This window comes from Anomaloglossus baeobatrachus, chromosome 6, assembly GCF_048569485.1.
Source record: "Anomaloglossus baeobatrachus isolate aAnoBae1 chromosome 6, aAnoBae1.hap1, whole genome shotgun sequence".
In the NCBI taxonomy this organism is placed as follows: Eukaryota; Metazoa; Chordata; class Amphibia; order Anura; family Aromobatidae; genus Anomaloglossus; species Anomaloglossus baeobatrachus.
Genome location: NC_134358.1, coordinates 426,676,836 through 426,692,196, shown reverse-complemented (window position 1 = coordinate 426,692,196; position 15,361 = coordinate 426,676,836).

Below are 15,361 nucleotides of genomic sequence, written 5' to 3'. Positions count from 1 at the left end.
CCTTCAATGTGAATCTACAATTTTCAGTCATGAAAATAAATAAAACTCTTTGAATGAGAAGGTGTGTCCAAAGTTTGGTCTGTACTGTGTTTGTGTGTGTGTATGTGTATGTGTGTGTAATATATATATATATATATAATAGATATATAATAGATATATATATATATATATATATATAGTGAAGAAACATAGATTGTTTTTCTTCGATGACCTTCTTAAGGCGGGCTTTGCACGTTGCGACATTGCAAGCCGATGCTGCGATGTCGCACGCGATAGTCCCCGCCCCTGTCGCAGGTATGATATCGTGTGATAGCTGGCGTAGCGAAAATTATCGCTACGCCAGCTTCACATGCACTCACCTGCCCTGCGACCGTCGCTCTGGCCGGCGACCCGCCTCCTTCCTAAGGGGGCGGGTCGTGCGGCGTCATAGCGGCGGAGGGGCGGAGATGAGCAGGATGTAAACATCCCACCCACCTCCTTCCTTCCGTAGAGCCGCCGGCGGCAGGTAAGGTGAAGTTCCTCGCTCCTGCGGCGTAAAACACAGCGATGTGTGCTGCCGCAGGAATGAGGAACAGCATCGTACCATCGCTGAAGCACAATTATGGAAAAGTCGGAGCTTGCAACGGTGATACGAGAACGACGATTTTGCGCTCGTTCATCGTATCATCTAGGATTTACACACTACGACATCGCAAGTGACGCCGGATGTGCGTCACTTTCGATTTGACCCCACCGACATCGCACCTGCGATGTCGTAGTGTGCAAAGCCGCCCTAAGAGTAAGCATCTTGAAGACTGTTCATAAACCATTGCAAGAGAATATACCCCAGCTTACTAGTGGATACTGTACAGTAAATCCAAGAACAAAGAAAAAAGTTTCGGTACTCATCCTTTCATATAAAAAACTTTGTTCTTTCATGATATCATTTTAAATTCCAGTGCAACATATTTTTCTTTTTACAAACATCCCCAGTTAAATTAATGTATAGCAGTATAATCCTACGTGTTTTAAACCTATGATGTTGAGTGTCTTAATTATGGCAGAAAATGCTATAAATGAGGAACTAGTACTATGAGAAAAACCTAGCCGAGCATAGAGTGGCATGTGTAAAGGCAAAAAGTCTATAAATTATATGTGAGCTATCCATAAAAAAAGATTTTAAGTTGTGTGGCTTAGGCTATGTTCATATACAGTTTTAGGGATTCTGCCGGAATACCCAAAAAAACAGGATTCGTACCTGAACTCTAATAGAGCTGCTCACTTCAATGCAGCAGATGGAGTGACTGAGGACACTAGTGTTAAACAAGCTGATAAATGTTTTACCTCACAGAAAGAAGCAGCTGTAATACTGTGCTGTAAAGTCTTTATACTCTTTTGTTTCCTCCTCTGCCCAGGAGCTGTGGTATGATCATGTCCCTGTACGGTCAGACACGGCCATTACACAGTACATAGCAGGGGCACTTGTAGAAAATTATCTCAATAACTGTAGAACTTATTATTATTCCAATATCTATTCATTAAAAGTTCTTTATTTGTTGGACAAGCCCTTTAAGGAAAATCTTAAAGCTAGGCTCTCTCAGCCAACTGTCTGACCTCACAAATGATCTTCTAGATGAATGGATAAAAATTTCCACATACACACTACAAAATCTTGTAGAACATCTTCCTCCTTCCCAGAAGAATTGAAGCTGTTATTGCTATAAAATGGGGACCAACTCCACATTAATACCTATAGTCTTAGAATGGAAGGTAACAAAAGCTCCTGGATGTGTACTGCCTAGCTGTTCCAATACTTTTGCACATATTGTGTATGTAATACAAATGTATATATAAAAAGTCTATTTTATTTGATAAGTACCAAAAACACATGCAAAAAATATATTGGGCATATGCTTATGAATGGCAACCATATTGCCAAGCTCGCCTTTGGGGATGATACTGCAGCGAGCAAAAGTGAACCCACTAGACCATAGGGGGACCCCGGGCTTACCCTTTTAGTGGAAGAGGCTTGATCAAGTACCCACCGCGAGGCGGATGTCAGGTGCTACTCCCAGGGCATGGACCGGAACTGTGGCAGATGATGTCCAGGAAAAAAGTGGACACAGGAGTAGAAAGGGCCCACCGGAATGGCAGAGGCAGATGGCATGGCTACGGCAGACAGGCACAGACTCTGGTGAGACAAGACTTCCGGGGTAGCTGAGGCTGGAGGCACTGTCAGGGCGGACAAGCACAGTCACTGGTGTGGCAAAGACCACCAGGGTGGCTGAGGCTAGAGGCACTGCTGTGGTGGACAGCTACAGTTTCTGGTGTGGTAAGGGCCACCAGGGTAGCTTAGACTGTAGGCATGGCCAGGATGGACAAGCACAGTGTCTGGTGTGGGGAGAATCAACAGGGTAGCTGAGGCTGGAGGCATGGCCAGGGTGGACAGGCAAGGAAATAGTACACTGTAAAAAGTTACAGCGGACAAGGAGACCTGACAACTAGCTGGCTAGGGCACAGGAACACTAGCTAACTAACCACATTGATCAGGCACCTAGTGGGAGAGAGCCTTATGTACCTAGTGCCTCTCAGTAATAGGCTGAAAGGCACTTCCTGGGAGTGACACGCTGGTCTATTAAGAAAAGGTCAGCGGCACGCGCACCCCCCAGGAACACTCCCGGAGGACCTGTGCCATGTGTACATGCCCTGGGAGGAGGAAGCAAGAGAGCGCGCATGAGGGGGAGTGAGGAGACGCAGGGACACGTGATATCTGGCAGTGAGTAGCGCACGTCCCTGCGAGAGGAGAGCAGGGAGCGCAGGGACGCCAGCGCTACATATATGATGGTATAAAGTAAAGCTTCTAAAATGGCTAACAAGATTCACCAAACTTACTAGGCCATATGTTCCATTTTGGCCATCGTCTATATGGACTCAATGACATTATAGATAAATCCATTCCAATATCTCGAAAAATGGATAAGGTAAAAAAAACAAAACCCACTAATGAGGATGAGCCCTTAAGGGGGCTTTACACGCAACGACATCGCTAACGAGATGTCGCTGGGGTCACGGAATTCGTGATGCACATCCGGACTCGTTAGCGACGTCGTTGCGTTGTATGACACGTACGAGTGACCGCTAACGATGCAAACTACTCACCAAATTGTTGACACGTCGTCCATTTCCTAAATGTCGTTCCTTGTTCTGGACGCAGGTTGTTCGTCGTTCCTGAGGCAGCACACATCGCTACGTGCGACGAACAACACCGTACATGAGTCCTCCAGCAACGAGTTGGGCGTGACTTCTATGCGGCTGCTCCCTGCCCCTCCGCTTCTATTGGACGCCTGCCGTGTGACGTCGCTGTGACGCCGCACGAACTGCCCTCTTAGAAAAAAGGCTGTTCGCCAGCCACAGCGACATCGCTAGGAAGGTAAGTATGTGTGACAGCTCCTAGCGATATCGTGCGCCACGGGCAGCGATTTGCCCGTGACGCACAAACGACGGGGGAGGGTGCTTTCACGAGCGACATCGCTAGCGATATCACTGCGTGTAAAGTGGCCTTTAGTCTGAACCTGGAAGAAAAATCTATTCCTGACATCTGTACAGAGAGATTAAGCTATTGTACCACAAAGCAATAAAGTCACATGAGAAAAGACACCTTGGAGAACAAAATATTAATTGTAAGGATTCGTGATTAAATTGTAAAATGCAATCTACTGGATGTGAGCCATGAATTCAATTAGCATGGTGTCCTGTATACAAGCACCTGCTCTCACAGGCAGAGATAGATGGGGTATAAGAATAGCAGTGCTGCTCCTCATCTTACACAGCAAATACATGTACTGAGCAAACAAAGAACCACAAGTGACAGGACAGGACAAAAAGCAGCCGGCTTACCGGCAGGGAGGACGAAAAGTCACCCTCCGCCGGTAACAACAGCAAACAGTACTTACCGAAGCAGCTGTTACTGCTGATAAACTGAATGGCATCCCAAGCATCCGCCAAGTCAAAGAGCGGACCAGTATATACAGTGCCTTGCAAAAGTATTCAGCTCCCTTTGGATTTTTACTTATTTTCTTACATTACAACCTGTGTTTAAATATTTTTGTAATCAGATTAGTGTGTGATGTATCAGCACTAAGTAGACTAAGTTGGTGAACTGAGAAAAATAAAAAGGTAAAAATTATAGTGATGGGATAAAATAAATAAAAATTGCCATGTGCACATGTATTCAAATCTTTTCCTATGAAGCCACTAATATTTTGAGTATAAGGCCGAGGCCACACGGGGAGTATTGAGAATGCTCACATGACACTCTGGACACGCTCGCAGCACAGCGGGAGCCGAGTGTCATGCGACTGTGGTCCAATTGTGCGATCAGACAACACCTGTGGAGGGGAGGGCCGGCGCTGCGGAAGAGAGGGAGGGATTTATCTCCCCATCTCCTCAGTTGCTGGCTGATGTAAAAATCGCACTGCTCTTGCGATACACTGATGTTTCTCTCGCCCCATAAACTTGTATGGGTGCGAGTGGAACAGGATCGCATTCAACTCGCAGCATGCTGCGACTCTTTTCTCGTTCCGATTAGGGCTGAGAAAATAATCGCTCATGGGAGTGGCCCCTTAGTGTAATATTGGTCCTAGTAGAATGTTTTATTGCATTCCACTTGCACCGTTTTTCTCGCTGTGTGTCCTAGGCCCAAGCAATTACCTTCATAAGTCACATGCTTAGTGAGAGGAAGTCCACCAGTGTGCAATCTAAGTGTCTGGAGGTCTGTCCTTATATACACACACGCTTTCTGAAAGGTCACAGAGGCTGCAACACCATTAAGCAAGAGGCACCACAAACCAAACAACACTATGAAAACCAAGGAGATCTCCAAACAACACCAAGAAGACCAAGCAGATCTCCAAACAAGTCAGAGACAAAGGTATCGAGAAATACAAGTCAGGGTTGGGTTAAATTATATATATAAAATAAATAAATAAATAATATCCCAATCGCTGATGATCTCCCGGAGCACCATCAAATCCATCATCATCAAATGGAAAGAACATAGTACCACAACAAACCTAAGAGAGGGCTGCCCACAAAAACTCTCAGCCTGGACAAGGAGGGCATTAATCACAGAGGCAGCACAAAAGACCAAAGGTAACCCTGAAGGAGCTGCAGAGTTCCCAAGCAGAGACTGGAGTATCTGTCCATACAACCACAATAAGCCATACACTCCATAGAACTGGCCTTAACAGAAGAGTGGCCAGAAAAATGCCTTGACTTACAGCCAAAAATTTGGAAGGCTCTTTTCGAGTTTGCCAAGACATGTGGGAAACTCCCAAAATGTATGGAGGAAGGCGTTGTGGTCAGAAGTAACCAAAATTTTATTTTTTGTCCACCAATGTAAATGCTATGTCTGACGCCAAACCAACACAGCTCATCACCCCAAGAACGCCAGTGACACATAGTGGTGGCAGCATCAGGCTGTGGGGATTTTATTCAGCAGCAGGAACAGGAAACATGGATGGTGCAAAATACACGGATATTTTGGAGAAAAACCTTTTTCAGTCTGTCAGTGATTTGCTACTGGGACGGAGGTTCACCTTCCAATAAGACAATGACCCACAGCTCCTGCTAAAGCAACACTCGAGGGGTTTAAAGGGAAAAGTGTAAATGTATTGGAGTGGCCTAGTGAAAGCCCAGACCTTAATCCAATTGAGAACCTGTAGTCAGACCTGAAGATTGCTGTTCACCAGAGGAATCCATCTAACTTGAAGGAGCTGCAACAGTTTTGCCTTGAGGAGTGGGCAAAAATCCCAATTGCAAGATGTGGAAAGCTCAGAGAATTATCCAAAGCGACTTACAGCTGTAAAGAAGGCAAAAGGAGGCGCTATAAAGTACTGACTTTGAGGGGGGTGAATAGCTATGCACACTGAAGTTTTCAGTTATTTTGCCCAATTTGTTGTTTGCTTCAGAATAAAAATGAAACAAATGTTCACAGTTGTAGGCATAATCTTTACATAAACTGATGTAAACCCTCAAAAAAACCCCCAAAAACAACAAAACCGTAAACTTCCAGGTTGTGAGGCAGCACACGAAAAATGCCAAGAGGGGTGAATACTTTCGCAAACTACTGTACACTGACCAGCATAGGATTGCTCAGGAGAAATGGTCATAGGGGCTCATTCAGACTGCAGTGTTTCTTGTACAAGTTCTAGCCATGTTTTTCAGTCAGAACTAGTACCTGTTATAGCCTATGGAGCTGTTCAAATGTCCGTGTAGTTTTGCAGATTGGGTGATCCGCACAAAATCGGCAAACATGTCAGAGTCGCAGATCAAACTCACCAATGCAGGTCTATGGGTCCTTGAGAAAAAAAAAATTGCAACGCATATGGATGCCATTTTTGTGCTGTGTGTTTTTCATGGACTGTTTGATAGGAGAAGCTTGAGAGACCTCCAACAACTTTTTTTCTTTCCTTTTAAATTCAAATGAATAACTGACCAAACCGATAATAAAAACTGACACAGGTGAAACTCTAGTGACACACTGATCCCCTCGTTTGATAAGCAGCTCACTGTCAATAGACAATGTGCACAGCTGGGGTGTGGGCAGGGGCAGCTTTCTGAACCCTGCTACATCTAAAATGTCAGATTGTGATACATTGTTGGAATCAGGGTATCTTCTCCTACATTATGCTGATTTCAGATACTGTAGCAAACGCCTGGTGGCAAATTCCCTTTAAAGGACGAGTTTTTAAGAAAAAGAAAAAAAAAAAAAAAAGGGAGGAGGAAAAAAAATAGTTTGTATTCTTAGAAAAACAAACAAAATAAGAACGGGGCCAAACAATATAAAGTTATATGTCAAATACATCCTTGCTGCAGTAGTTGGAGTGACTATGGATTGTAGCTTTGTCTTTCAGTTGTACAATAGTAGACTGTGCGTCACGGTGTGAGGTGAGTGATATTAGTGCTGCGGAGTGCACAAAAATGTGTATCTACAAAAGCTGTATCTCTGTGCGCCTGCCTCACAACATAGCACAGAAAAAACGCTTTCCTCCATCTAAAAACAGATGAGCGTACCTGGAAGGTTTGTGCAGCAGCCGTGCAGCATAGCACTTCATTACCGAGCATTGTTATTATGAGGCACATGTGCCACCCAGTGGTCATATTATAGAGCACAAGATCCATATGGATATACATATATGACAACCGATCCCCACACCTAGGTAATAATGAATGGGAGACAATGCGGACCATTCTAACACGTCATTGTGACGGACCCCATTTTGGCTGAATCCTTGCCAGACGCCCCACTGATGACTGTCAGGAGAGCACGTAATCTCTGTGACATCTTGGTAAGGAGCCATTACTCCAATTAAAAATCCATTTTGTACCAGGAGTCCTGTCCTGTATCCCTTGCGGCCACTGTCTTGCCTGCGCACATGTCCTTTGTTGTACCACGTTGTGTTCTGCTGATAATTAATGCACTTTTGACATCGGGCACCATATTACTTGTGGTACAACACACGGTCTACCTTGCTTGTGCATGCCCTCTCGCCTACATGGGGCTCACCTCTATAGAGCTCCTCGTGTGGGTAAAGGAGCATGTGACGGACATTTGTACGGCCAGGATAGTGTACGATGTTTCGCCTCATTACTTTGCCAGGGCATTTTAAATCCCACCAAGGCATGTGAATCAGTGTCTCTAAAATTCAGGGGCATCAATGTCATCCATGGGGTCAATTTAAAGAAAATGCTAACCAAACGTGAGGTGAAGTGGATCGCCACCCTAGGAACACTTGTGCCCGGTGAACTAAAGAAAACCATCAGCTTGTCTCCATTTTTATAAAACTACCATACTCCGATCCACCTGTGCCTGTTAGCCACACATGTCTGCTGATCAGATCAGCAGACATGTGTGGGTAAGGGTACCCACATATCAGCGGTATTCTGCCGCACTCCCAGATCCGGCACAAAGGCAGTACAGTACTTTACAGTTCACAGACAGTGCGGCAAGCCCCGGTCACATGCTGTCACATGCTCCGGTCACATGACCCTATGTGCCCAGCGCTTGCCAGTGAACTGTAAAGTACTGTACTGCCCTTGTGCCGGATCTGAGAGTGCGGCAGAAAAACGCTGACGTGTGGGTAATACTAATACCCTAATACCACGGGCTCACTGCAGGAGCCCACAGTAATCGAAGTGAGGCCACCAAGAACGTACCAGTATGTCCTTGGTCGTTAAGGGATTAAAGGGAATCTGTCAGCAGGTTTTTGTGAGCGCCGCATGATATAGGGGCAGAGAGCCTGATTCCGGTTATGTATCACTTACTGAACTACTTGGTGCAGTTTGGACAGAATCCCTGTTTTCCCTGTTGTAGATGTTGCAGTGGTCACAATGCTGATCTGTGTATAGCCTAGCCCACACTCCTGACTGTTAGATACCTGTGTACACTGTCAGCAAACAATCAGTGGTGGGGTTACACAGGTTAGCTGGATTGGCTTGCAGGTGACACCTAGTCCTCTAGTGATAATTCTTGCTGATAAAACACCAATTGTATTGAAACTACAGCACACAGATCAATAAGTGAAATATCCCCAGAATCAGGCTCTCTGCCGCTACATTATGCTGCTCACAGATTAAATAACAAAAACTTGCTGATAAGATTCCTTAAATGTTGTTTTATCACAAGGATCTGTCCTAAGTCTGTGCTATGTGCAGGACATCCATATAATGCACATGAGAAGGCTGCAGTGGTGAAAACCTCGGTTATAGGAAAGTCTCCATCACCTGAATGATGCTAGCAGGCTACGCGGTAGTGTCTTGCCTCGTATTATAATATGTAGCAATGAGCCTGTCACTCCGGGAAGTAACGGTGCATCCACAGATTGTAAGCTGGGGAGCTCGGCCCTCAGTCCTCTTGGTATCTGTTGAATTATGTGTTACTCTATTATGTCCTTATTCTCTGTACAAGTACGCTCTGAAATGGAAAGTGCTGCGGAATATGTTGGTGCTATAGAAAAAATATTCTATTTCATTTTTTGCAATAAATTTCAGTCTTAAAATCTAGACAACCTCTACACATAGAGTTTGCAAAAGATCGGGAAAGTAGAAGCAGCACTGGTGTGTAAGCAATGCGACCAGTGTCACTAGGCGCGGCGTCGTACTGATACATTACATCAGGGATGCTTCTGAGGGACTTCCAGTCCATGTGCCACAAGTGAAGTGACAATATTGATTCACCATTACTAATCCCAAGTCCCCTGAATAATGGATGGGATGTCATCACTGACAGGCTGGCGGGAACTAGCAGAGCTGGATAGGGGTGATTCATAAATGGCTCTCTCTTTATTTAGCAGTAAATTGTACAAAATCCTAAGATTTTCTAAGACTTACCACTTTCTCCTTTTAAGACCGAGGTCACACTGGCATATATATATTCTCTCATGTGAGAGAATCGGCCGGATTATGCCAATGTCACTCGGCTCCAACTCTGATCAGTGTCACATCCTGTGATCCGGTGCTCTGACATGTGAGAATCTGGTCACAGGTTAGGAGAAGACAAAGAACTTAATTTCTCTTCTCCATTGTCTGTCTCTGTGTATAATCGGACTGCATTCAGACGTCATCCCACTGCAGTCCGATGTTTTGCACGCGCCCATTGAACTGATTGGGTGCGCGCAGTCCAAAATACATTGATATCGCAGCATGCGGCAATTTTTTTTCCGCATGCCAAATCTGCATTTAACGAAAGCTTTAGTCGGTTATAATATATCATTGGACTAAATGCTATCCGATATAAGATATGCTTCTGTAAGCGTACCCTTATAATTACAGCCTTTTTAGTAATGCCACTTTAATTTTATATTTAGGGCAATTTTGTAAAACGTGTAAAAAATCCCAACAAGAAAACAGAAGATGAAACAGAGGTATGGTATCCAATGTATTAGGCTAAGGACACATGGTGAGAAAAACGGAGCAAATGGAATGCGATAAAAAAAATTTACAAAAAAAAAAAAAACGCATTCAACCTGGACCCATGCTACTCTATTTCTCAGCCCTAAATCGGACGGAGAAAACAATTGCTGCATGCTGCGGGTGGAATCCAATTAGTTTTCTCTCGTCCCCATTCAAATCTATGGGTGCGAGAATAGCATCGGATTGCACTCGCATTACACCAGAGTGCAGTGCAATATACGCATCAGCTGATAATGGAGGACATAGGGAGATTAGTCCCTCCCCTCCTCCCCGGCTGTGCTGCAAATGCAGAGCAGGAGCAGAGTGTCATGCGATGCAATTGCATTACTGCTCGTGTGGCCCCAGCCTAAGGCCATGTGCCAACGTTGCGTTTTTTCATGCGTTTCTGCAGCGTTTTGAACTATAGCGTTTTAATGCAAAAATGCATGCGTTTTGATTTCCAAGCTAAGTCTATGAAAAATAGGCATATTGTGTGCGCACTATGCGTCCAAAAAACGCTGCGTTTTTTGTGACAAAAATTTGTCAAAAATTCTGCGTTTGAACAAGCAACATGTCAATTGTTTTTGCCATTTTGGCAGCGTTTTGCTAACATTAGAGCCAATTAGAATTATCAAAACACATCCTTAATGACATTTCTAGCGTTTTACATGCTTTTTTGCCAAAATCAAAGCATGCATTTTTGCCATTTTAGTGAGGTTAAGAGGTTTCCAATTGCCCTCACATCCATTCCTACTTTTAAAAAATGGGTAAAACAATACTTTTACTTTATTTGGAACATACTTATTAAATCTCAATAATCATTTTCGGTAAATTATCATTATAGTGTATGATTTTAAGTTTTTTTTTTTTCCGTTTTTTTTTTTACTACTGTTTGATTGTTTAAACTTATACTTTATTTAGTAGTGTATTTGTATTGAAAACACATCTCAATTTAAGCACTGAAAATGCATGTAAAACGCGGCAAAAACGCTAGAAAAACTCATGCGTATTTCCAGCGTTTATGCGGTGAAAACCAAATTTGACAATGACAAATTCTGCCAGAGGATGCGTTCATTTCTGCAAGTTACTGAACGCAACGTGCGCACATGGCCTTAAAATCAATCTCCCAAATGAATGAGGATGACTATAGCTAGCAGAGCGCCGGGAACTAACGTGCCATTTCCATAGTATATGCTGTGTGCATTCGCCCAGGAGCACAGCAGACATACCTGCAAGCCTGGACTCCCTCTGGTACACTGTACAGCCAAGCGTCTGTTACATCATACCAGAAACACCAAAGTCCAGGATTGGGAAACGCTGGCCTCCACAGTCATGACACGTCACCACGTCACTGAGCACATTTAGCTACCAACTAAAAATATTCAAAAACGACGATCATTAAATCTGATGCCAAAACAATGCAATGAAGTCACTTTTAATGGGAATGTATCATCAGAAATGACAATGTTTATATTAGATCTTTTATATGGATTTTTATTCATTTTGATAGGTTTTTTTCCCCATATCACAATCTTTAAAGTAAAAATTGCAAATCTTGCAATTTTCACAAGCAGTTTCCATACCAGCAGATGCAGGGTTACAATGACATCTCTGTATACAGCTGATGACATAGGATCCACCTGTCCCAATAGGCAATGTCACAGCGCCTGCGAGACAAGCCCCATAGGGGTCAGACCCTCCTAATTTATTAAGAGCATACGCCCCTTATTCAATCAAGAGCATCTAACCCATGGCATGCGCCTTCGTGAAAATGCCAACTGTTGCAAAATTTTTGTGCAACTTTTGCCACATTTTAATATGTTTTATGCCAGAATTCTAGCAAAAGGGGTTTAAAAAAGCAATAGGTAATTTTCTGATTACATACATTTGGACTTTGGAAATATTAAATATAGAGTGGGACCCTCCCTATTAAGATTTGCCGTGACGTGGCAGGGGTGGCTCAAAAAATTGATCAATTATTGGCTAAAAATCTAATTTTGCATTATAGTACAGTTGGAATAGAATGTGACTTTACACTTTTAATTGTTTGCATGCCATTCTCAAGCCGTGCTGGCTCCCCCGCTTCTGTTATTCCCTGTAAGACTATAATAAATTTGCATTGAAGGGATGTACAAAGAAGTTGCCTGATCATTATTGTGAAATTGATAATGTCTAGATATGAGCGAACCCGAAGTTCAGTGTTCATACCAAATGCAGACTTTACATAAAAAAAAAAAAAAAAAAAAAAACCCAGTTCGAATTCGGAGGTCGGGTGCTAGGGTACACTCAGTGGTCTGCAAAGTGAGAGCCGCTTGCACTGTTTGAACGGCCCACGCTGGGAGGTAACAACCATGTGATCGGATGTAGTGTGCACCAAATATAAAAAATGGAAAAACCCTTCCACTTGCCCCCGGAAGCGATCTGTTTATGACTGGCTGCATATGGGCAGAAATCCAAACTGCCCAATTAGTTGCTTCCATTGGGATTCATGTCAAGTACATGTGCCAAGCTGAGCTTTATGTAAAAGTCCGGCTGAACTCTCCGAATCAAACTTTTACGGGTCCACTCATCTTTCATAATGACATTTCTTAAGTTAAAAGGGCTGCCTGGGACATTTTTATAAGTTAGCAGGGAATTTAATGTGTAATCCCAATAGTGAGCAATGTACTCACTGTTAAGATTCTGCTTTGTTTCTACACTCCTGGCACTTGTCATGCGATTTGCAGACTTGCAGTCAGGTTTCGACAACTTTTTCTTTAGCTTTTGAAAGGTAGGGTGTCGCGTTTTTTTATTTTTGTATTAAAAATAGTGATTATGAAATAAAGTATTTTTATTACAAAATTAAAATCACTGCTTATTTAGTTTTTATTTAATTCTAATTTTACTGAAGGCACTGGGGGCTGCCATGCTGCATTGCTGTGTGTGTAACGACAGTTACTCACTCTTTTATGGCAGCCCCTGTGCATAGAGAACAGTGGTCGGGATCCGACCCCATTTAGTAACGTTAGAGTAGGCGTCTGCTGCGACCTGGACGCACCCCTGGGCTGTCTAAATCACAGCAGAGGGAGGAGATTGGCGCCATCATTGTGGAGCTCACAGTGTATGCCGTCTGCTCCACTTTACCCCTGTCAACCGCCGGGATGTGTGAGTACGGGGCGCCAGGGCACCTCCCCTCCCCTCTCTAATACTATCTTGTGTGATACTGTCTGCTGAGCTGTGTATCTAATCCTATCCTGTGTGATACTGTCTGCTGAGCTGTGTATCTAATCCTATCCTGTGTGATACTGTTTGCAGAGCTGTGTATTTACTCCTGTCCTGTGTGATACTGTCTGCTGAGCTGTGTATCTAATCCTATCCTGTGTGATACTGTCTGCTGAGCTGTGTATCTAATCCTATCCTGTGTGATACTGTCTGCTGAGCTGTGTATCTAATCCTATCCTGTGTGATACTGTCTGCTGAGCTGTGTATCTAATCCTATCCTGTGTGATACTGTCTGCTGAGCTGTGTATCTAATCCTGTCCTGTGTGATACTGTCTGCTGAGCAGTGTATCTAATCCTATCCTGTGTGGTACTGTCTGCTGAGTTGCTGTATCTAATCCTATCCTGTGTGATACTGTCTGCTGAGCTGTGTATTTCATCCTATCCTGTGTGATACAGTCTGCAGAGCTGTGTATCTAATCCTGTCCTGTGTGATAGTCTGCTGAGCTGTGTATCTAATCCTTTCCTGTGTGATACTGTCTGCTGAGCCGTGTATCTAATCCTATCCTGTGTGATATTGTCTGCTGAGCTGTATCTAATCATGTCCTGTGTGATACTGTCTGCTGAGCCGTGTATCTAATCCTATCCTGTGTGATATTGTCTGCTGAGCTGTATCTAATCATGTCCTGTGTGATACTGTCTGCTGAGCAGTGTATCTAATCCTATCCTGTGTGGTACTATCTGCTGAGTTGCTGTATCTAATCCTATCCTGTGTGATACTGTCTGATGAGCCATGTATTTAATCCTATCGTGTGTGATACTGTCTGCTGAGTTGCTGTATCTAATCCTTTCCTGTGTGATACTGTCTGCTGAGCTGTGTATCTAATCCTATCCTGTGAGATACTCCTGTTGTCCTTGGTGACACTTTAGACATTTCTGGTCACCAACAAAATGGCTCTGCACTGTGTCCCTAAACTTCATCTTCCCTTATCCTTATGGAAACACCCAGATTGGGAGGGGGAGGTGACATCACACACAAGAGGGCAAATTCTGCCCACTTTACTGCAGCTGTAATCCAGGCTATTTCTACAGTAGGATTTATGAAGGATTTCAGCAGCTGCTCCTCCTAGTGTTTAACAGTGGAAAATATCAAACTTTTTAATTTTGTATTTATATTTTGCTCAATTAAAAACAAATAATACTTAAACAAAACATTAAATACTTTACATTTTTTCAGTTATTGAATTTTTTTTCTTTTTTGGACGACACCTTCCCTTTAATTTGAGGTCAAGAAATATAGAATGATCTATGAAACAAATGTTATTGATCTTTACATGTAGGATTTACAGTATATGTTAGGATTCCACTCTATTTCTACTCTCCTGGCGCTCGCCATGATATCACTCGTGATTTTCATACTTGCGATCCCATTCCGACCACTTTCTTTTCTACTCATCTCAATGTGGAGTTCAAATACTTCAAAAGCCATGCATGAGCATACAGAAAATCCACACAGTTTTCACATTAATACTGATGGCCATTCAGTTTTGTAGATAATAAGCAGTTTTAAAAGCAATACTGCACGAATTTCAAAGTGAACGCTGCATCAAAGGCAGAGACAGAACTTTGGTGTACATATATGTCAAAATTCACGATAGAGTTAAAGGGAATATGTCAGTAAGATCAACTCTCCTAAGACGTCTATATGGGCATGTCATAGGAAGCTGAATAAAATGATTTCTTGACATCTGCGCTCCCATGTCTCATTCCAGAGAAATCCACTTTTTTTATATTGTTCCAGGCTATGGTCGGGCACTGATCTGCATGAGAATCTGCCTCCAGAAATGATTTTAAATGAAAGAGAATGTTACCAATGTGAGACATGTAACTAACACTGTAGAACTGAACTTTGTCTTCTTACAAACACATTTACACCTGCAGCTCTCGAGAAGGAACATGAAGCACTGAAAACACCTACAGAAGGGCGCAGTCAACCATATAACACAGACAACGATTGCATTGCAATGCTCAGACTGGTCGGCGGCTGTCCTAACCCAAGTGTGAAAGCATATAATTCTACGCAAGTGTTACGCTCAGGTCAGGAGAGCCATCGGCTAGTCCAAGCATTGCAATGCAATCGTCATCTGAGTTATACGGCCATCTGAACCTTATAGTCACATGCAGCTCTGCAGTGAGATCAGGAGAACCGTCACCACATGTCACACTGGTAATG